Source organism: Camelus dromedarius, unplaced genomic scaffold (assembly GCF_036321535.1).
Source record: "Camelus dromedarius isolate mCamDro1 unplaced genomic scaffold, mCamDro1.pat HAP1_SCAFFOLD_114, whole genome shotgun sequence".
Classification (NCBI taxonomy): domain Eukaryota; kingdom Metazoa; phylum Chordata; class Mammalia; order Artiodactyla; family Camelidae; genus Camelus; species Camelus dromedarius.
This window is the reverse complement of record NW_026989787.1, coordinates 8,222,747-8,242,937: the sequence shown is the minus strand read 5'-3', so window position 1 is coordinate 8,242,937 and position 20,191 is coordinate 8,222,747. Positions and strand designations below refer to the sequence as shown.

Genomic DNA, 20,191 nt, shown 5'->3' with positions numbered 1-20,191 from the left:
GAACTGACCCACATGGACAGCTGTAAGAACAAAGAATTTCTACAGCAAGAAGTTTGCAACAACCAACCATACACCCTCCCTTGTTTTTGTTGTTTTTTGTTTTTGTTTTTGTTTTTGTTTTGTATAAAAGAAGCCTGTATTGTGACTGGATCTGGATGGTTCTCCAAGACATTAGTCAGCCATCCTCTCGGTCTGCCAGCTTTCCAAATAAAGTCGCTATTCCTTGCCCCAACACCACATCTCTTGTACTTAAAGTTTAAAGTTTAAACTTAAAGTTTCACATTTGTGTGTTTTTCTATCTTTTCTGCTAAGTGTTACTGGCTAATATTTATGGCTGGAATTTACACTCACCTAATTTTCTTCAAGAATAACTTGACTATTATTGGCTGTGTCTTTTTCCATATAAATTTTAGAGTAAGTTTGTTGAGTACCATTCAAACCTCTGCCAGAATTTAATCATAGAGATTAAATCTGAATCACTTTGGTAAGATTTTATATGGTTAAGATATTGGCTTTCCATATTCATGAAGAAGCTATATTTATCCAGTTACTTTTGTATCTTTAATGCATTTCCACACAGTCATATTTTTTTTTCGGATGGCATGCAAGACTTTTATTTGGTGAATTTCTTTTCTTCATATTTTTCTGTGGTTAAAATTGTATGTGTTTATTGCATTTCAAACATTTTGTTTCTACGCATAGAAATACACCTGATACTTAGTCTCTGAAAACTACTCTTTTTATACCTATCTTTTTGGTTTTTTTAACATAAACAGTTTAGATTACTTCATTCAGATTCTAGTAAATAATACACTTGATTCTGTTTCTTACTAAGGTCTTAAGTACCTCCCTTACAATGATGAATGGAAGAGGTCATAGAGGTTATTGTTAACTTGTTTCTAATTTTGAAGTTAATGTTTTTACCTTTTTTGTATTCATCACAATAGTTTACTTTGTTGTTTTTTTTTTTTTTCAGGTATTCTTTGTCAGAATAAAGAAGTTCTTTCATTTCTTGTTTTCTAAGAGCTTTTTATTAGGACCAGTATTGGACTTTAATCACGTATTTTCTCTGCATCTTCTGAAATGATCAATTGCTTTTCCCCTTGTAGTTTTGTAATCTATTAATGTGCCATACTACATTAATTTATTGTATACAGGCAAACTAATTTGCATTGTTGGAATAATCCCATTTATTTTTACAGGTCAATTTTGCCTACAGATTTATATTTTTCTACTGTATTTACCTATTTTTGTTCTGTTATTTTGTGTGATAGTAAATATGAGACAGTTTACACTTTAAGAGTTAAATATGCAATGCTGAATCTTGCTTTTTTCATAAGGCGTACATGAGCTCAAACTATTTAAATTTTGAGTTGTGAACAAGTCACATTTAGTCAACCTGAGGTGAAAGAGTCACGGTGAAAAAACGCCCACTATAAAAGTATGTAGAGTGAACGCTAGGGCCTTGCTTCACCTAATCCACACAACTGGATATTTACATTTGCTTTTCTCACAGGAGGGTACGTCCTTCTTTCAATTTTATATTTATATATAATGTGCTGAAAGAAGCATTTTCTTGTCAGAGATTTTACAGCTACTAATAATTTAATCTAGTTTTTAAAAGGTCCATGTCAAAGTGTACCAAATAACTGCTTCCAGAGTTTTGAGGTGTGACTATAATCACTGAAAATACAGTTAATTTATGCCAGATGACTTTCTATTATTAATGTACATATGTACATGAAAAGGTTGTTTTAGTAAATTTAGTAACTTATACAAGGACTAACAATACAAAGGTCCCTAAACATTTAACTTTTCATTAGTAATATATTTATGTGTGATAATTGAGTCACATAATACTATTTATTGCTCATACATGATATACCAACTTCATGAAAGATATAGCTCTAAGGACTAGAGGTGTATAATATAAAATAAGAGTGTGCTTTATTTTAAGGAGTTAACAATTGCATATTAATGGCTTTAAGTCTAGCACATATTTCTTTCTCTTAGTGGCCTTGAGTTTTTATATTTATGTTGCCTATTTGTCATTTTTTGAGCCAACTCAGATGAAACACAAACACAACTCTAAAAAATTACCTAAACACGCTGACACAACTTTTTTTTTAAATCAAGAAGCAACTCCATCACTGTCTTCCATGTTTATGTAAGCTGGTTAACTACACAAGGAGCTTACAGGGCCCTCTGAGGAGAATAATTTGCCTATACATTGATGATCACTTAAGAAATTGTCATGGATACATTTGGCAGAATAGAATCATTCATATTATTACATTTATACCATTGATGTTTTCACTGTTTCTGCCTTTGTTGCTTGGTTCTTAAATTGTAGTTAAATAATGACGAAGCCTCTGTTTCCTTAAAACAGAGAACACATATTTATACTCTTGTAAATATTTTTAAATACAAGATCTAAAAAGAAAAACAGATCTGTTATTGCAATCACTATAAACCACAGATTCATTTGTGTCTGTCAGCTATGGGTCTGCAACAAAACATCCCAAAGCTTAGAGGCTTATAAAGCTAAGTATTCTTATGCACTGACTAATTGTTCATCTGGGGTTCTACCTCAAACTGCTGACCCACTGGGCCAGCTCTGCTGAGAACTCTGATGCCCTCACTTAGGTTTAGTTCCAGGACATGGGTTCAGTTCAGGTCTAATCTTAAGTGCCTTTGAATTGTTTGAGGCCAATCAGTCTACTCAGCATGTCCTCATGGTAGAGGTAGAGTACAAGATAGAAAGCCCAGTGCATAAGCACATTTCAAGCCTTGGCTTGCATCACATCATATCTGCTGATAGCCTACGGACCAAAGCAAGTTACAAGTTCAAGCCCAAAAGTAGGAGAAGATAAATACTCCTCATGTGGAAATAGAATGCCAAAGGATATTCTAATACACACCATAACCTTCTCTGAATTCCACTCAAAAGTTCCCCACTGAAAATTAGAAGCTTAAGTTAATTATAATGGTTAGTAATTTAAGAAAAGAGCCTTTTGAGAAAAAGGCCTCTATATTAACACTTTCTATATCACTAACATTTAACACAGTGCTGGTCACGTATTAGGCACTCTCTAAATATTTACTGGCTAAGCTGACTGGGTGACCTGGTGTAAGACATCAATATAATAATGTCCAACTAAAAGAAAGTTACATTACTGTACCAAGAACTGGATTGTCTTGCCCACACAGTTTTTAAAAAATATGCATATAAAATATAATATACACTATAATTCACACAATTCACAATATGAAACACAACAATGAAGGTAATATTCCCACTGGATATTCCCCATTGACATTCTCTAATGTATTAACTCTCCTGGAAGGAGTTGCATTAATTATTAGATATTTAATTAGATTTTCACTAATGGTGTAAACTCAATATGAAAATTCACTTTGATTTGCATTGTCATTTAGAATTACTAATCAACTGAGAGGTATGAACAATCATGGCAGGAGACTGAAACTTCAGCATTGAGGGGTTTTAAAAATATGCTTGGCATCATTAGATGAACATATAGTCTCAATTACAGAATGTGAAATTCCATTAAATTATCCCATATGAGCCAATGCCCAGAGGACCATTTCTGATCAGGGTAGAATAACTCATTTTTGAGGACCTTAGGATGGAAAATTTCATATTTTAATGAAAAGTCACATCATGAATACTCTTTATTCCTTCACTGTAAAAGGCAGGAACTGTTATTCCCCTTCACTAAGAATAACAGTAGCTTGAAAAAATAAACAGATTTTGGATTTAAAAACTAGAAAAACTCTGTAATTTTTACTTATTTTGCCAGTGTTTTTCTTTAGAATTATTAATAGTAAAAATCACAAAGTCACTTGGGATCTATGTCCCACCCCTTGTTTTAGTATTGGCTAAACGAGCTAACCCTGCCAATAACACATACCTTTGCCCACAACAGGCATGTGTGTGTGTGCCCCCACATGCACAACACAATGTATCCACACATCCTCCTTACTACTATTTATTGTAGTATAAAATCTCCTAAGTTTAGGACCAAAGTCATTGTTTTGAACTCTATGTCTCTGATGAAAACACAGAAATGAATTCTTCACTGCCTCTCCTATGAAACAGTCATTGTCAAATACTTGCACTGCTCTGTAACTACTGACTACATGTCTTTCACTATCTTAATAAGACCACATACTCCCAACATCAGGCACTGTGGTTTGAACCTCAGTCTATATACCATGTACATAACAAGGCCTAGCCCAGATTTGTTAAAATCTGTTTTCTGCAATAGGGCCATAGGTTTGATTGGGATAGTATCTTGCAAGGTCTCCTTTGATTTTTGTTTAAAATGAATTTCTAATTCCTCAGTTGTTTTAGTTATGATTAGGTTTGCAAATCCAAATGAATTTGGAACAAACCATAATCAACATTTATATGACTGAATCATAGAAATATGTGCACAATTGGTAACATATATACCAATTGGTGGTTGGTGTAAGTATTCAGTTGTATTACAAAAAGCAATAATAAAATAAAGCAGGCACATGAAAAGTTTAGTAATTTATACAAAAAGTTTATTTATGATCTATATAATTTTTCTTACTTTATCTGGGTAATTTTCTTTTTTTATCTATCAAATGATAGGATTAAGAAAGATAATTTTGAAAGTTCTCTTCATTTCCAAGAAAAATATAGTAGAACTTTAAAAATCTATACATTAATGGAATTTGCATTTATTTATACACAGTTCCTATGTGTTTCTGGCCAGAAGTAGAAATTACCAGCTTAAATGTGTGTTGGTCTCCACTGTTCATTAGCTAAAATTGAAGTAAATAAGTATTAAAAATCATAACTATTTAAAACTCAAAGCACTGAATTTCCTTCCAACTAATTTTATCAGAGCAGCAGTTACATAAAATTCAAATCTATATTTATAATTTTCTTGGTAGTACAAGAACTTCAGAATTCCATGTAATAGATTTTGTAAGCTATCCACCTCTTTGTCTGTATGTGTCATGAACATTAAATTATTAATGTATTATCTTATAAGTCACAAGTAAGGATTTAGTTAACAGATGATTATTGAATTTTTTATGTAAATTGTGCATACTGCACTGTAAAAATTTGAAATCTACAATCATAGACTATAGAACAAGCAGATATACACAAGACAAGTTAAGCCCACACTGTTTCAAGAGGCTTCTATTTTTAAAATGTATGAAATATTTATTTTCACAGATTGATGTGTTTAGGCAAATCATTTTAAAATATGTTGTCACAATTACTTTGAAACAACAATAATTTTTATCATTATTGTAATTTTCAGTGTATATTCACATGTGATTCCAACAACTATGACACTGAGTTGCTGAAGCAAAATCAAACATTTTAGAAATAAAGAAATTAAAGGACAGGAAAATTAATTGACTTGCAGCAATTTTTTTATACTGTCATCTTGGCTAGGCTAGAATAGTTTACAAGAATCCCCTATCCTGTATGATAGTTTGTTAACTGGCCCAAATAAGAAATTCTTTTTACAAATTTTGGAAGGGGAAAATAAAGCAGCTCATCTGAAATCTGTTAATTTAGAGGTACGAGTAACAAAGAGATACATGTGGATTCTAGCTAGTTCTTGCTGTCTTTGGCTCCACACCCACATCATCTTCCCAAATGAAAATCTTGCTGACCAGAAGCCACTGAGACCCAACAGATATGTGGAGACAGCAGCTTTCCATAATCTTTTGCACCAGGTCTCCTTTGCAGACCCACTTGGGCAGCCCAAACTGCTTTACTTCAAAGGGTTGGTTATTGTCTTTTCCATGAGCCTCCAATTCTCCCTTTTAGAAATTTATGACCCCAGCAATACACACAATTTGGGGAAGTGCTATCACATATCTAACCCCTTTTCACATAATACTCATATTTGTTTTCATTTTCAGATTGAATCTGACTGAGACATAACTTCGATGAGATCACACTGCTATAAAACGTCAGTATTGAAAATCAAATATTTCATACTATTTCTCAATCTTGAAAGAAAGAATATTTCCAAAAAAAAAAAGAGGAGTTGTTAAGGTATGTATTTCCTAAAAATGAAGTTGGGAGCAAGGAATAAGAGGTTTCAAGAGAGATAGAAGTGAGAAAAAAGGAGATAATCTAGCAGGAGAGAATGATTCATGCTTAAGAATGTTTTCATGGTAGCCAATGCTAACTACCAGGTGGCTGATTATATCAGGAAATACTGGTATAATTGATAACATGGAAAACTTTCAAAGCTTCATGCCCTTAACTTTCATTGAAGATGAAAATGTCCTGAATTGTATATAGGCTAAATGTCCTCATATATGTGTGTGTGTGGATTTAATCCAAATTTCAGTGGATTAAACAACAAAGATTTAGAATTTACTCTAGCAAAGTCTGTATCCAGATAAGAAGCAAGATGAACTGTCCCACAACCAGCAACTCAGTGATTCAGAATACAAGGAAAGTACCACCATCTTGAAGCAACATCATATGGAGCTTACTGCCTCCTGATGGGCATCTCAGAAAAAGAGGCACCTGCAGAGCCATTGCTGGTTTTTCCATGCTTTCTGCCAAAACTTATACATGTAAATTTGACTCATGGCCATTGGACAAAGCTAATCACATGACCTTAATGATCTTCAAGTGGATAAATAATGTAGTCTTGCTGGTGCACAGAAAGGATACTGATGAACACTGATAATATTCTTTCCATAATGCTTAATATTTGAAATAATTGACTTTCGCATAGGGCTTTATGATATTGGTCATATTAGTTAAATTATATTTTCCTCAATTTTCTCATTAATAAAATGGAAGGCAGTAATATTCCCCTATTAGAACAATTAGGGAATCAAATGCAGGCATATAACACTCAATAATATTAGACATTATCAAAATCATCATTATCATCATCATCATTCTCTATATCTCTAGTCTTTGACAACATGTATCACTAAGGCTGATAGATTTTGACAAAAAAATAAAATATTAGAGCTGGAAAGAATTTTAGAAATTACCTACTCTGATCCTGTCCTTTCATTTATGAGAAAAGAGATGTCCATCAGTTAAGTGACCTACCTGGGCCCAAATCTCCTTAACAGCAAAATTGGAAACAGATGTCTAAGTCCAGTGTCCTTTGTTCTCAAGATAGGGAAATTAGAACTTTCTATCAAGCATAGACTGAAGATATCCAACTCTTTCGTATACTGCTAAATCTGTTCCATGTTACCTTTGTTCATTTTACTCCATCAATTAATTGACATTTTGTAATTAATTAAAATCTTCCCAAAGGTATCAGCTTAATGATTTTATAAGCATGGCAGAAATATGTTGATATAATAAAGCCCTTATTGCCTGAGCAAATGCATTTTCCAATTTCTAAGATCTAGTCACCCAAGGAAATTTTGCTTACTGTGCTAAAAATTAGGGATTTTCATGGCGGGAAATGAACAAGAAAAAATTAAAAAGTTAAACTGTTAATAGGTCAGTTTACTTAAAATATTTAATTATTGAAAGAAAGTAGTATTTGACTTATACTGATACAAATGATTTTTTATTCTCCCATTTCCACCAAAAAAGAAAAAAGATGCTATTAGAATTGTATGGTTCAATAAAACCTTACAGAACACAAAATCAAGAATATAACTAAGATTCTTGCCATTATGAACTTTCTTTGGGGAAGAAATTTGTATCATCTGGAAATATATGAATAAGACAGAAAAGGCCAGGTGACAAAAACACATTAAATTGCTTAATAAATGGATAAAACTTAAAATGTTAAATGCCAAAATGTCAAAATTCCACTTCAAGTTTAGAAATGCTATTTTGAAAGACTTTCCAAAGCATTTTACCACTTTTTCTATGAAATCAAAAATTTCTTTTTAATCAATCACTTACAGATGCATAAGAACCTCATTCAGACTCACAAAAAGACCAACCAAGAAATATGTTTGCTATATCCATGGCATGTTGCTGACACAATTGAGAAAAAAAGAGAGAGTGATGAATCTGTGTGTGTGTGTGTGTGTGTGTGTGTGTGTGTGTGTGTATGCATGTTTTCGGGGAGGGGCAGGAGGTTTGAAGGTGAAGTAGACAGGGAAAAAAGAGGCTTTGTTTATGGTGTTTTAAACTTAACAGATAATAAAAACACTGATGTAAATTTATTTAAATCTGCAATGTTTCATCATTACAAAGAATGGAAATCAAAATGCATTAAGGTTAAAGAAACCTAGATGCTAAAAATAGAAAGATGTGTTGCATAAATGAACTACATCTAAAAACTGTTATTCTCATTAATGTGTATTAAGAATCACAATTTCTGAATGACGGCCATTCTGACTGGTGTGAGGTGATACCTCATTGTAGTTTTGATTTGCATTTCTCTGATAATTACCGATATTGAGCATTTTTTCATGTGCATATTGATCATTTGTATGTCTTCCTTCGAGAATTGCTTGTCTAGGTATTCTGCCCATTTTTGGATTGGGTTGTTTATTTTTTTCTTATTGAGTCATGTGAGCTGCTTATATATCCTGGAGATCAAGCCTTTGTCGGTTTCACTTGCAAAAATTTTCTCCCATTCCATAGGTTTTCTTCTTGTTTTATTTTTGGTTTCCTTTGCTGTGCAGAAGCTTGTAAGTTTCATTAGGTCCCATTTGTTTATTCTTGCTTTTATTTCTTCTAGGAGAAAATTTTTTAAATGTATGTCAGATAATGATTTCCCTATGTTTTCCTCTAGGAGGTTTATTGTATCTTGTCTTATGTTTAAGTCTTTAATCCATTTTGAGTTGATTTTTGTATATGGTGTAAGGGAGTGTTCTAGCTTCATTGTTTTACATGCTGCTGTCCAGTTTTCCCAACACCATTTGCTGAAGAGACTGTCGTTATTCCAATATATATTCTTGCCTCCTTTGTCAAAGATGAGTTGACCAAAAGTTTGTGGGTTCATTTCTGGGCTCTCTATTCTGTTCCATTGGTCTATATGTCTGTTTTGGTACCAAAATCATGTGTCTAGATGACTGTAGCTCTATAGTATTGTCTGAAGTCTGGGAGAGTTATTCCTCCAGCCTCTTTCTTTCTCTTCAGTAATGCTTTAAACAAAAACAAACAAACAAACAAAAACAAAGCATAAGTAAAGGACAGAAATAGACTCACAGACAGAGAATACAGACTTGTGGTTACCAGGGGGGTGGAGGGTGGGAAGGGATAGACTGGGATTTCAAAATTGTAGAATAGACAACACTGTATAGCACAGGGAAATATACACAAAATGTTATGATAACTCACAGAGAAAAAAATGTGACAATGAGTGTGTATATGTCCATGAATAACTGAAAAATTGTGCTGAACACTGGTAAAAATAAAAAATAAATAAATAAAAAAAAGAATCACAATTTCAATTTATTTGTCAATTATTCCTGAGTTAAATGAAAAATAAAATTAAAAAGTCACAATACACTGTATTATATCTTACAGAACAGAATGGGTCTTTAAACAGAACAGCAATGAGTTGGGGGAAGTACACAAGGCAGAAGTCAGAAAGGCTAGTTAGGAACGTACTGAAGTTGACCAGGAGAGAATGTAAAGGGTTATAAAAAGGTGGATTTATTCAAGAATTATTAAGGATATAGAATTGATGGGCTTATGTACTATTTAAAAGTAGGACATGAAGTTGGCAAATATAGATTGACCTTCATTCAAGATTCTTGCTGGAGTAACTGAGTCAAAGGAGTTACTTACAGCAATAGAGAGTGGGGAAGAGATAAGAAGATAGGGAAATGCACCAAGTGTACTGAATTCAGTTTTAGATATGTTGGGTAGTCTGTGCCTGATTTTAGAAGACATATGCAATTTTGGTATATAAATGAGTACTAGTTTAAACCACAGCTTTTGATATTATTCCAAAACTGTATATAAAGGACGATCCTTAAGAAGACCAGCATTTTAGGCATTATAGGGGATGATAAATCCAAATTTTTTAGAGACATAATAAAGATGAAAGAGCCTGACAAGAATACTGGATTTGATAAAGAAAAGAAAAGGCTATGTATTAACCGATGAGGCCTGTATAATACCACAAACTAGATGGCTTAAGCAGCGATTTATTGATTAGGATGCTAAAAGTCTGAGATCTAGGTGTTAGTGGGGCTGATTCCTTTTAGGGTTTCTCCCCTAGTTTCTGGTGCTTTTCTGGCAGTCCTTAGCGTTCCTTGGTGTGAAGAAGCATTGCCCTGATCTCTACCTTCATTTCCACGTGGCATTCTCCCTGTGTCCATGTGTATCCATGCTCTAATATTCCCTTTTCACAGGGACTCCGTTCGTATTAGGTTACAGACCCACACTAGCCCACCATGATTTCATCTTCACTAATCACACCTTCAACAGCTCTATTCCATATAAGGTCACATTCTGAGGCAGCCAAGTTTTAGACTTCAGCATACAAATTATACAGGGACACAGTTCATTCTATAACAAAATTCTAGCTCAGTGGTAGAGTGCATGCTTAGTATACACAGGATCCTGGGTTCAATCCCCAATATCTTCATTTAAACAAACAAACAAACAAATAATAAATAGATAGATATAAAGATAGATAGATAGATAGATAGATAGATAGATAGATAGATAGATAGATAAATACCTCCCCATCAAAACAAAATTTAATAAATATGACCACAAGGAAAGTCATTTTTACTAACCAGTTTCAATTGGTAGTAGAGGCTGATGTTGAAAATTATTTACTTAGTTTAAAAGATAAGCTAGAGACAATAAATTTAAACTCATTTAAAAAGGCACTTGGATTTGAAGTGAAGGTCAAATATAAAGACACATATAGAAGAGGGAGTTTGATCTTGAATTAAATATGAGAAAAAAAAATAGATGTTCAATTTTTTATTTAATTTGGCCTACCTGAAATTTCTTTTGAGAAAGTAAACTGTGGAGATAGATCTGGGCTGCCTGGATCTATTTCTGGAAGTAACATGGTCTAGCAGAACGAGTAAGAGATTTGGAGTCACAAGATTCACTGTGTGGTTCTGAATCTGAAATCTAAACTGTGCAACTTTGAACATGTTTACTGACCTCTCGGACTCACTTCTCTTCAATTGTAGATAATAGCATTCCTGCACCAGAATGTTATGAAAATTAAATATTATTATGTTGTCTAAATGCACTTTTTATCAAAATATTATATGTGTATACTATTTTTTATATTGTCAGCATCATTTTATTCTGTCTTATGTTCCCTCATATTAAAATTATTTGTGGTAGCTATAAAGCTTTTATAAACATTTAGAAAATGCAGAATTTGACTTCCTCTGATTGCCAGAGCATAGGAAGGATTGTTAGAAACATAACCATATTTCCATAATACTACATCTTTTTGTCTTAAATTACGAAAGGAATGTATTACTATAAAAATGTGTTGTATTGTGGCAATGGCAGAAACAAATCTTAAGAAAACTTTATGAACATCACTCAAGACACAGAATGTGCAAACCAAATGGCAGCAAAAACAGAAACATTTTTGAATTTAATAAAATAGTACAATTGCATTCTGGTGCATGGACATCAACCCACAGGAAATATTAATAGCTATTTTACTCACACTTATAATTCAATAAAATGTAATTTTATATACTTTTTAATATCAGAAAACACTAATAAGATGGATTGATTAAATTAGATTTGAGTAATGACAATATGTCATAGAGAAAATGGGAAACCACGTTGTTTCAATCACAAAAGCCCTCATTGTTTGCTTCCCCAAGCTAAAAGCAGATAGTGGCCTTTAAAGATTGATATGAAAATTTTGAAATTGTGAATTTTCTCATGTTAAAGTGTTCTATTTTTTCTACACAGGGAATTAAAATGTGTTAAATTTGTATTCTATTTACCTGTAACATCAGGTTTTCTGACAGACTATAACACTGCACAATTTGTCCAAAAGTTTAATTGAATTAAACTAAATATCTAAGGAGATATATTATATATATCTATAATACTATTATATATATAATACTAAAAAGTAGCTTATTTTGGGGGGGTACACATTGTAAGAGGAGTAGTAATCTATCGTGTCATATTCCAGAGCATTCTGTGCCCACCATCCCCTCCAGCCATCCACAGGTAGTGTGATTGCCCTGATCACCTACTCCAATTACCCCACAAGCATGCTGCATGTAAGAAGCATGACCTCAGTGTTTCACATACAAAAAGGGAAATTTAAATCGTCTTAGTGCTGTGCTTAGACATTTACACTGAATCTGTCATTCTAGCCAGTGGCAGAATTCTCCAGTTGAGTATGCTATGGAGTTTCCTATTGAAACACTTATCTTCACCCAGCATCTTCATGATATGTATATGTTAGTGATCAAAATGCTCAAGTACACTTCTGCAAGAAAGTACATGTATTGAGGAACACATGAAAAAAGGAAGTACCCTCAAATAATTTGTCCTATTGATTGAGTATATTTACACCTTGTCTCTTTCCCAAAACAAGTGGAAACATTTCTTCTTCTACTTTCTCTTTGAATGCAAATTACTAAGGATATATCTCCTGGAAAATGGGAAGAATGTATTACTCACCTCTACAGTAAAGTGTATAGTATAATACACTATAGTATAATATAATATGTAGCATACATGTTGTAGCATGTATAACATAACATATTCTATATGTGGCATGTGTATGTGTGGTAAAGTTGTTCATGCTGGTTGTTGAAATACTTGTCATCTTCTCATTGTACTATGAGTGTCTGGGGTTCTGTAACACATCACAATTTTATCTATATTTTGTTCTCTTCTAAAGGAATTATCAGGACTAGCACAGATCTTGATATGCATTAAGTCCGACCAACATTTACTCAATGAATAGCATCATCCAAATATATTTAAAATGAAATACAGCTACCTGTCCCATGCTCTAAGCACAAACTTAAAGGAACCAAAAATAATTATAACAATCACAAAACATCCTGAAGGCCTTCAGTGTCGAGGACTGAGCAGTGTCTAAAGTTTCTTTAGAACACACTTCAACTCTTTCACAATAGATCAATTTTGCTTTTGGCATCTGAGAAATATTTTCTCCTCTGAATGAGCAGCTGACTTACAGAGAGCAAGTGACGTTAGAGCAGAGGAAGGCAGGACACAAATTCCTACTCTTGATTCTGAAACTCACTTTTCTTTTCTGTGAGACAAGGGTTGAGAGTCATAAAACTACAGGTTTATAAGAGGATTTACACTGATTCTTTATTAAAGGAGATGTGGGCCAGACTGCCAGTTATCTATAATTCAATGTCCACTGCTCCTTTCCTGGGTAGAAATGATACTTGTACTTATCTGGGAACATTTCCCAGCATGACTTGTAGCTAGATTTAGTGACTAAATTGTAGTTAGTCACATATAAAAGTAAGTGTCACTTGTTCTTTGAGTACAATTTTAAAGGGTTTCAATGTCCTTCTTCATCCTTCTTCTTTTCAGCTGCCCCAGATACATATGCACTGGCTTGAGGACCAGCATATTGAAGGAACTTGAAAATGGAAGACCACCTCCACCCTACTGCCTTCTTCAACAGAAGAGCAATCGGGACTGGTTCCTGACATTGTGCCCTGTGGAGCTGTCATTACAGCTTAATCACTCCACTCACCAGAGAACTCGACATATCACATCACACGTCTTAAGACTATTTAGGATGATGGCACACATTCCAAGCCAACTTTATGATTTCCTTTTTGGTGATCTCCTCCTGTTGAAAAGTAAAATGTCCTCCCAAAGGTTGTTTTCTGACGTTGGTTATTTTAAGTGTCCACTATCAGATTGCCATTCTCCCCTCTCTTTTCTCATGTTCTCCTCTGAATGGATATCCATCCCTTTGTCATCATTTTGTCTAGTTTTCTGATATCCTAACCATTCTCTTAATTTCCAGTTCCACCTCCTGTATACAAGGAACATTATTCTGGAAGACACTTCCCTGTAACCTGAGTTTCAACAGAAAGCTGGGGGCAAGGGTTCTGCCCATACAGTGAGAACAAGCAATTATAACCTTAAGAGAGTATGGGAATTCTGATGTCACTACTCCGTGATTCTTTATTTTCAGTCAATAAATAACATGTACCTCTGATGATGGCTGTATGGTCAGGCAACTCAAGATGGCTTCTCTCTATACATCTCCTGCTTGACTGGTGCCTGCTTCACCTACACACAACTCATAAGACTGATCTTCCTTCATATTCACCCCAGGCCCCAGCTAATGACTGTTCTAGATTTAGATCAGAACTCACCACTATGCTTATCCAAGGGGTGGTGAGAGGCATGACCCTGTGCTGATTAGCCTCATAACCAATGAGCCAACCTGACATCAACTCCCCTATGACTGGTAACCTCTTCTTCCCCACCAGGAGCAAAGACTGCCATCATGTCCTGCCCTCCAGCTCCCACACATGGCAGGATGTTGCTCCAGGACTTTGCTTCAGATGTGTAAGATCACCCTAATCATTAAACTATTGATTATCTCTGTTGCTGACTCTGGGATCTTTCTCAGGTCTTGAAGCTGGGCAAGTACAGGGCTTGTAGACCTGCAGGGTGCAGTCCAGTGCTGACATAGCTAATTAATACCCTCACATAAAACACTTCGTTTATATAAACATAACGTAACTAGTAGCCAAATTGGGTTCAAAAGAATGGAAATACATGGAGATCAGAAGCAACCTTAGCTCTAGGGTCCTCAGAAAGCCCAGATTCAGTGGGATATCATGGTACAGCACAAGGCTTGTGGGGAGAAATGAATAGCAGGCACAGCTTTGCCCATCTCTTATCTAATTCTCAATAGTTCCTTCTGTATTGGACCAACCTGTGATGTGTCTATGTCCATTCAAATACTATCCCTTTCTGAAACTCTTATGAAAATTTCAGTGCACATCATGTTAATTATGATGTTTCACTCATGATGCCACTTAAACTTATCATCATCTTGCATTGTTTCAAAATATTAAATGTATGTAATTACTCTAATTATTTATGTTGCCTTATTTTAGTTGTGATGGTTATATATTTTTTCAGGTTTATTTTCTTCTCTTGTAAAACTGTCTGCTCAAGCAAAGTAGATCTACCCAATGTTTCACAATGATACCCTGTACATTTTGCCTTCCCAAAATGTTACTTTAAATATTCTATTTGAAGAGTTTTCTCTCTCTTCTCACTCTGTGTGAATAGTGTTCATCCCTCAAAAACCAGTCAATGCCAGTGACTTCAAAAGGGTCATTCCTCTCACAAAAGTGTATCTGACCTTGTGAGTATGCTTTTTCTCAGAAAAATAAATCATGAATTTGCATAATTTGTTTGGCAGTTTCTATATGCAGGTATATCTTATTTTATTGTGCTTCACTTAACTGTACTTTGCAGATACTGAGGTTTTTCTTTACAAATTGAAAGTTTGTGGCAACCTGGTCTCTGGCAAGTCTATCACTGCCATTTTTGCACATTGTATCTCTCTGTCACACTTTGGTAATTTTCCCAGTATTTCAAACTTTTTCATTATTATTATATTTGTTATGGTGACCTGTGATCTTTGATGTTACTATTGTAATTGTTTCAGAGTGCCATGAACCCCACTCACATGAGATGAAAACCAGCTTCACAGATGCTGTGTGTGTTCTGACTGCTCCATTGACATGACTGTTCCCCCATCTCTCTTTCTTTCCTTGGGCCTCACTATTCCCTGAGACACAATAATATTTAAATTAGATGAGTTGATAACCCTACAATGGCCTCTAAGTGTTCAAGTGAAAGAGGAATCAATCAATATTTTGCTATCAATTATTATTTATTGTTATTTTAAGAAATTGCCAGACATCTCGACTTTCAGCAACTGTTAGCCTGATGTGTCAGCATCGAGGCAAGACCCTTCACAAGTAAAAAAATTATGACTCACTGAAGGCTCAGATGATGGCTAACAGTTTTTAAAGTATTTTTAATTGAGGTATGTGTATTTTTTTAAATATAATAATATTGCAAGCTAAATAGACTACATTGTAGTATAACATAAATTTTATATGCACTTGGAAACCAAAAACATTATGTGGCTCATTTTACTGTGATATGTGCTTTATCATAGTTGTCTGGAATTGAACATGCAATATCTTTGAGATATGCCTGTATACCTCTTTCTATCATGTATCTAATTATGTCCCTATGAATCTACTTTCATATCTACACATATATCACTTAGTTTGTAAATGCTAAGAAAGTTAATACAATTTGAGGTACCACTTCACACCTACCAGGATGGCTATCATTAAAAAAAAAAAAGACAGGCAATAACAGAAAAGAATGTGAAGAAATTGGAAAATTCATACATTGCTTGGAGTCGGGGGAGATGTAAAATGGTGAAGCCAATTTTTAAGGCAACTAGTTCTTCAAAAAGTTAAAGAAAGAATTATCATATGATCCAGCAACTCCACTGTCATGCCCAAGAAAATTTTAAAAATACATTCAAAAATTTGTACACAAATTTTCACAGCATCAGTATTCATGATAGCCCCAAAATGGAAACAAGCCAAAGTCTATCAACAAGTAATTGTGTAAATAAAATATGGTACATCCATAGAATACAATATTATTTGGCCATAAAAAGAATGTAGTTCTGATTATGCTAAGTGAAAGGAGTCATACACAAAAAGCCACATATTGGATACAATTTATATGAAATGTTTAGAATAAGTAGGATGATAGAGACAGAAAGTAGGTCAGTGAATGTCAGGGGCAATAACCAACTGATATATGGTTGAATAGAGGACTGACTAAATTATAAATAATAAGATAAAGGGGTACTTTGAAACAATCCAATCCAATTTTCCTCTTTTTGTTTATTATTTTTGTTGGCCATCTTTTTCTTTTTTAAATTTTTTAGTTTCTTTCTTTCTTTCTTTCTTTCTTTCTTTCTTTCTTTCTTTCTTTCTTTCTTTCTTTCTATCTTTCAATTGAAGTAAAGTCAGTTTACAAAGTTGTGTCAATTTCTGGTGCACAGCATAATGTTTCTGTCATATATGTATTCATACATATATTTGTTTTCATATTATTCTTCATTATAGGTTACTACAAAATACTGAACATACTTCCCTGTGCTATACAGAAGAAACTTGTTGCTTATATATTAAATATATAATAGTACATATATCTACAAACTCCTAATTTATTCATTCCCACCTCCTTTCACCCTAGTAACCATAAGTTTTTTTCTATGTCTGTGAGTCTATTTCTGCTTTGTAAAGAAGTTCATTTGTGTCTTTATTTTTAATTTGTTTTAGATTCCACATATGAGTGATATCATATATAATTTTCTTTTTCTTTCTGGCTTACTTCACTTAGAATGATAACCTCCAGGTCCATCCATATTGCTGCAAATGACATTCTTTTATTCTTTTTATGGCTGAGTAGCATTCCATTGTATAAATATTCCAGTTTCTTTATCCAGCCATCTGTCAATGGACACTTAGGCTGCTTCCATATCTTGGCTATTGTATATAGTGCTGCTATGAATATTGGGGTGCATGTATCTTTTTGAAGTAGAGTTATCTCCAGATATATGCCCAGGAGTGGGATTGCTGCATAATATTGTAAGTTTATTTTTAGTTTTTGTTAAGGAATCTCTATATTGTTTTCCATAATAGCTGTACCAAACTACATTCTCACCAGCAGTGTGTGAAGGCTCCCTTTTCTCCACACTCTCTCTTCCGTTTATCATTCATGGACTTTTTAATGATTGCTTTTGGTAGTGTGGTCATTTTAACAATATTAATGTCTCCAATCCAAGACCATGGTATATCTTTCTATTTCTTTGAGTTATCTTTAATTTCCTTAATTAATGTTTTGTAGTCCTCCTGATACAAATCTTTCTCCTCCTTGGTCAGATTTATTCCTAAGAATTTTTTTTTAATTGGATGAGATTTTAAAAGAGATTGTTTCTTTATTTTCCTTTTCTGATATTTCATTGTTAGTGTGAAGAAATGCAACTGAATTGTCAATGCTAATCTTGTATCCTGCTACCTTGCCAAATTTTTTTTATCAGATTTATTAGTTTTGTGTGGAGCCTTTAAGGTTTTCTATATATAGTATCATGTAATCCACATTTAGTGACAATTTTACTTCTTCTCTTTGAATTTAGATTCCTTTTATTTCTTTTCCTTGTCTGATTGCTGTGGCAAGGACTTCCACTACTCTGTTGAATAGAAGTGATGAGAATGGGCATCTTTGTCTTGTTCCAGATTTTAGAGGGAAGGTTTTCACCTTTTCACTGTTGAGTAATATGCTGGCTGTGGGTTCGTTATAAATAGCTTTCATTATGTTGAGATATGTTCCTTCTATGCCCACTTAGGTAAGAATTTTTATCATAAATGAGTTTTGAATTTTATCAAATGCTTTGTCTGCATCTATTGAGATGATCATGTGATTTTTGTCCTTTCTTTTGTTGATGTGGTGTATCACATTGTTTGATTTGTGTATATTGAACCATCCCTGGGATGAATCCAAATTGATCATTGTGTATGATCTTTTTTATGTGTTGTTGGAGTCTGTTTGCTAATATTTTGTGAGCGATTTTTGCATCTATGTTTATCAATGATATTGGCCTATAGTTTTCTTTTTTGGTAGTATATTTACCTGGTTTTGATATTGGGGTGGTGGTGACTTTGTAGAATGAGTTTGGTAGTATTTCCTCCTCTTCAATCTTTTGGAAGAGTTTGAGAAGGATCAATATGTGTTCTTCTCTGTATGTTTGGTAGAATTCCCCAGTGAAACCAAATGTAAATTTTCTTTGCATTCGTCATAGGATGTGTTAAAGCCTATATGACTACCATTCTAAAGGAAATAGATATACTAATGGGCTAACATAATTAAAAAACAGGGTAACCACAAATCAAAAGCAGGGTACACAGACCCACGGTTGATGCCAAACCCATCCCCAATGTGCACCAAATCTCCACTCATTTGTCTTAGAGGCACAGGTCCACAAATGCACCAGGAGAGCAAATCAACCACCTCTGCCTGGGACTAGAATGACAGTCTTGCCTGTGATGTTGCAGGGTCCCTGGGTAACAGTTCATGTTTCAGCCCCTCCTTTGCCCAGAAGACAAGCACCAGCAGTTGTACCCCTCCAGAGCAAGCTGAGAAGATGGCTGTGACTGAACCCCACCTCTCTTCTCACAAGAATGCTCATCAACATTGGTGCAGAACAATACCCTGTGCACTAGTGGAGATGGCAGCTATGAAGGTTGCAATGCACCCCTCATCCCACATGCAATGGTGCTTTCTATGGAGGGACCCAGATTGATTTGCACTCTCTTCTAGCCACAGCCCGCACCACACTCCAGGCTCCTGAGGCTGCCTGTGTGCAGTCAACCCCAGTCCCCTCCCCAGGCTCATCCATGGAAGCCTGAGTTCCAGCAGCTCAGCCCAGCCTGTCCCCACTGGCATGCATCTTAGGCTAGGGTTCACAGTGACTCTCACTGCTGGTTTCTCTTAGTTCTTTCTGCTAAGCTGCTGTTGCTGCCTCCTCTAACCTTCTGAAGCTCCTGTTCTGTCCCTGTGGATCTCTTTGCTGGAGAGGGAGCTTCCCGGGGTGAGGGCACTTTTCTTTCTATGCTGCTCTCTCTCTGTGAAGCATATCAATCACCAATTTCCTTTTTCTTTCTTTTTTTCCTCTACCTGGTTTTGTGGGGCTTTCCTTGTATTTCCAAAGTAAGAGAAATTATGTCAAATTTCAGGAGTTATTCTGTGTGAATTGTTCTGTATTTGTATATAATTTTTGTTGTGTTCATGGGACAGGGTGAGCTATGTGTCCTTCTACTCTGTCATCTTGGCAATCCCTTTTCTGGTCTTCAAACTGCCATACATTTTCTTAACAAATAACACCAACTGTAAGTGCATAGCAGTTATATGACTGTCCACTGTTGTGCTTCCCTAAAGAGTCATAAAGAATGTGAATGGATCTACACTTAAAAGTGCAAGTATTCAATCTTTGATCTCAATTTTTCAAAGGCATTCCTTGCAGTTGCCGTCAGTGCTTGGCTGTGTGGCTGAATTGCATGAATTCAGTCAGTGAGTTTATTGATGTTGAACAGCAGGAACTTGTAAATACAGACAGTTGAAATTGCCAGTTTACTGATGAACCCTTGC

The 20,191-nt window shown here is 34.6% G+C and overlaps 1 long non-coding RNA gene across 1 annotated transcript in view; it reads left to right on the top strand.

Moving 5' to 3' along the window:
* The window catches only part of LOC135320721 (uncharacterized), a 47,257-nt gene extending 31,264 nt beyond the window's left edge, over positions 1-15,993 (top strand). The window contains exons 2-3 of the long non-coding RNA XR_010379985.1: positions 5,938-6,073; positions 13,502-15,993. This is a non-coding gene — a long non-coding RNA (uncharacterized LOC135320721). The remainder of the gene's footprint in view (positions 1-5,937; positions 6,074-13,501) is intronic.
* The last annotated feature ends 4,198 nt before the right edge of the window (positions 15,994-20,191 follow it).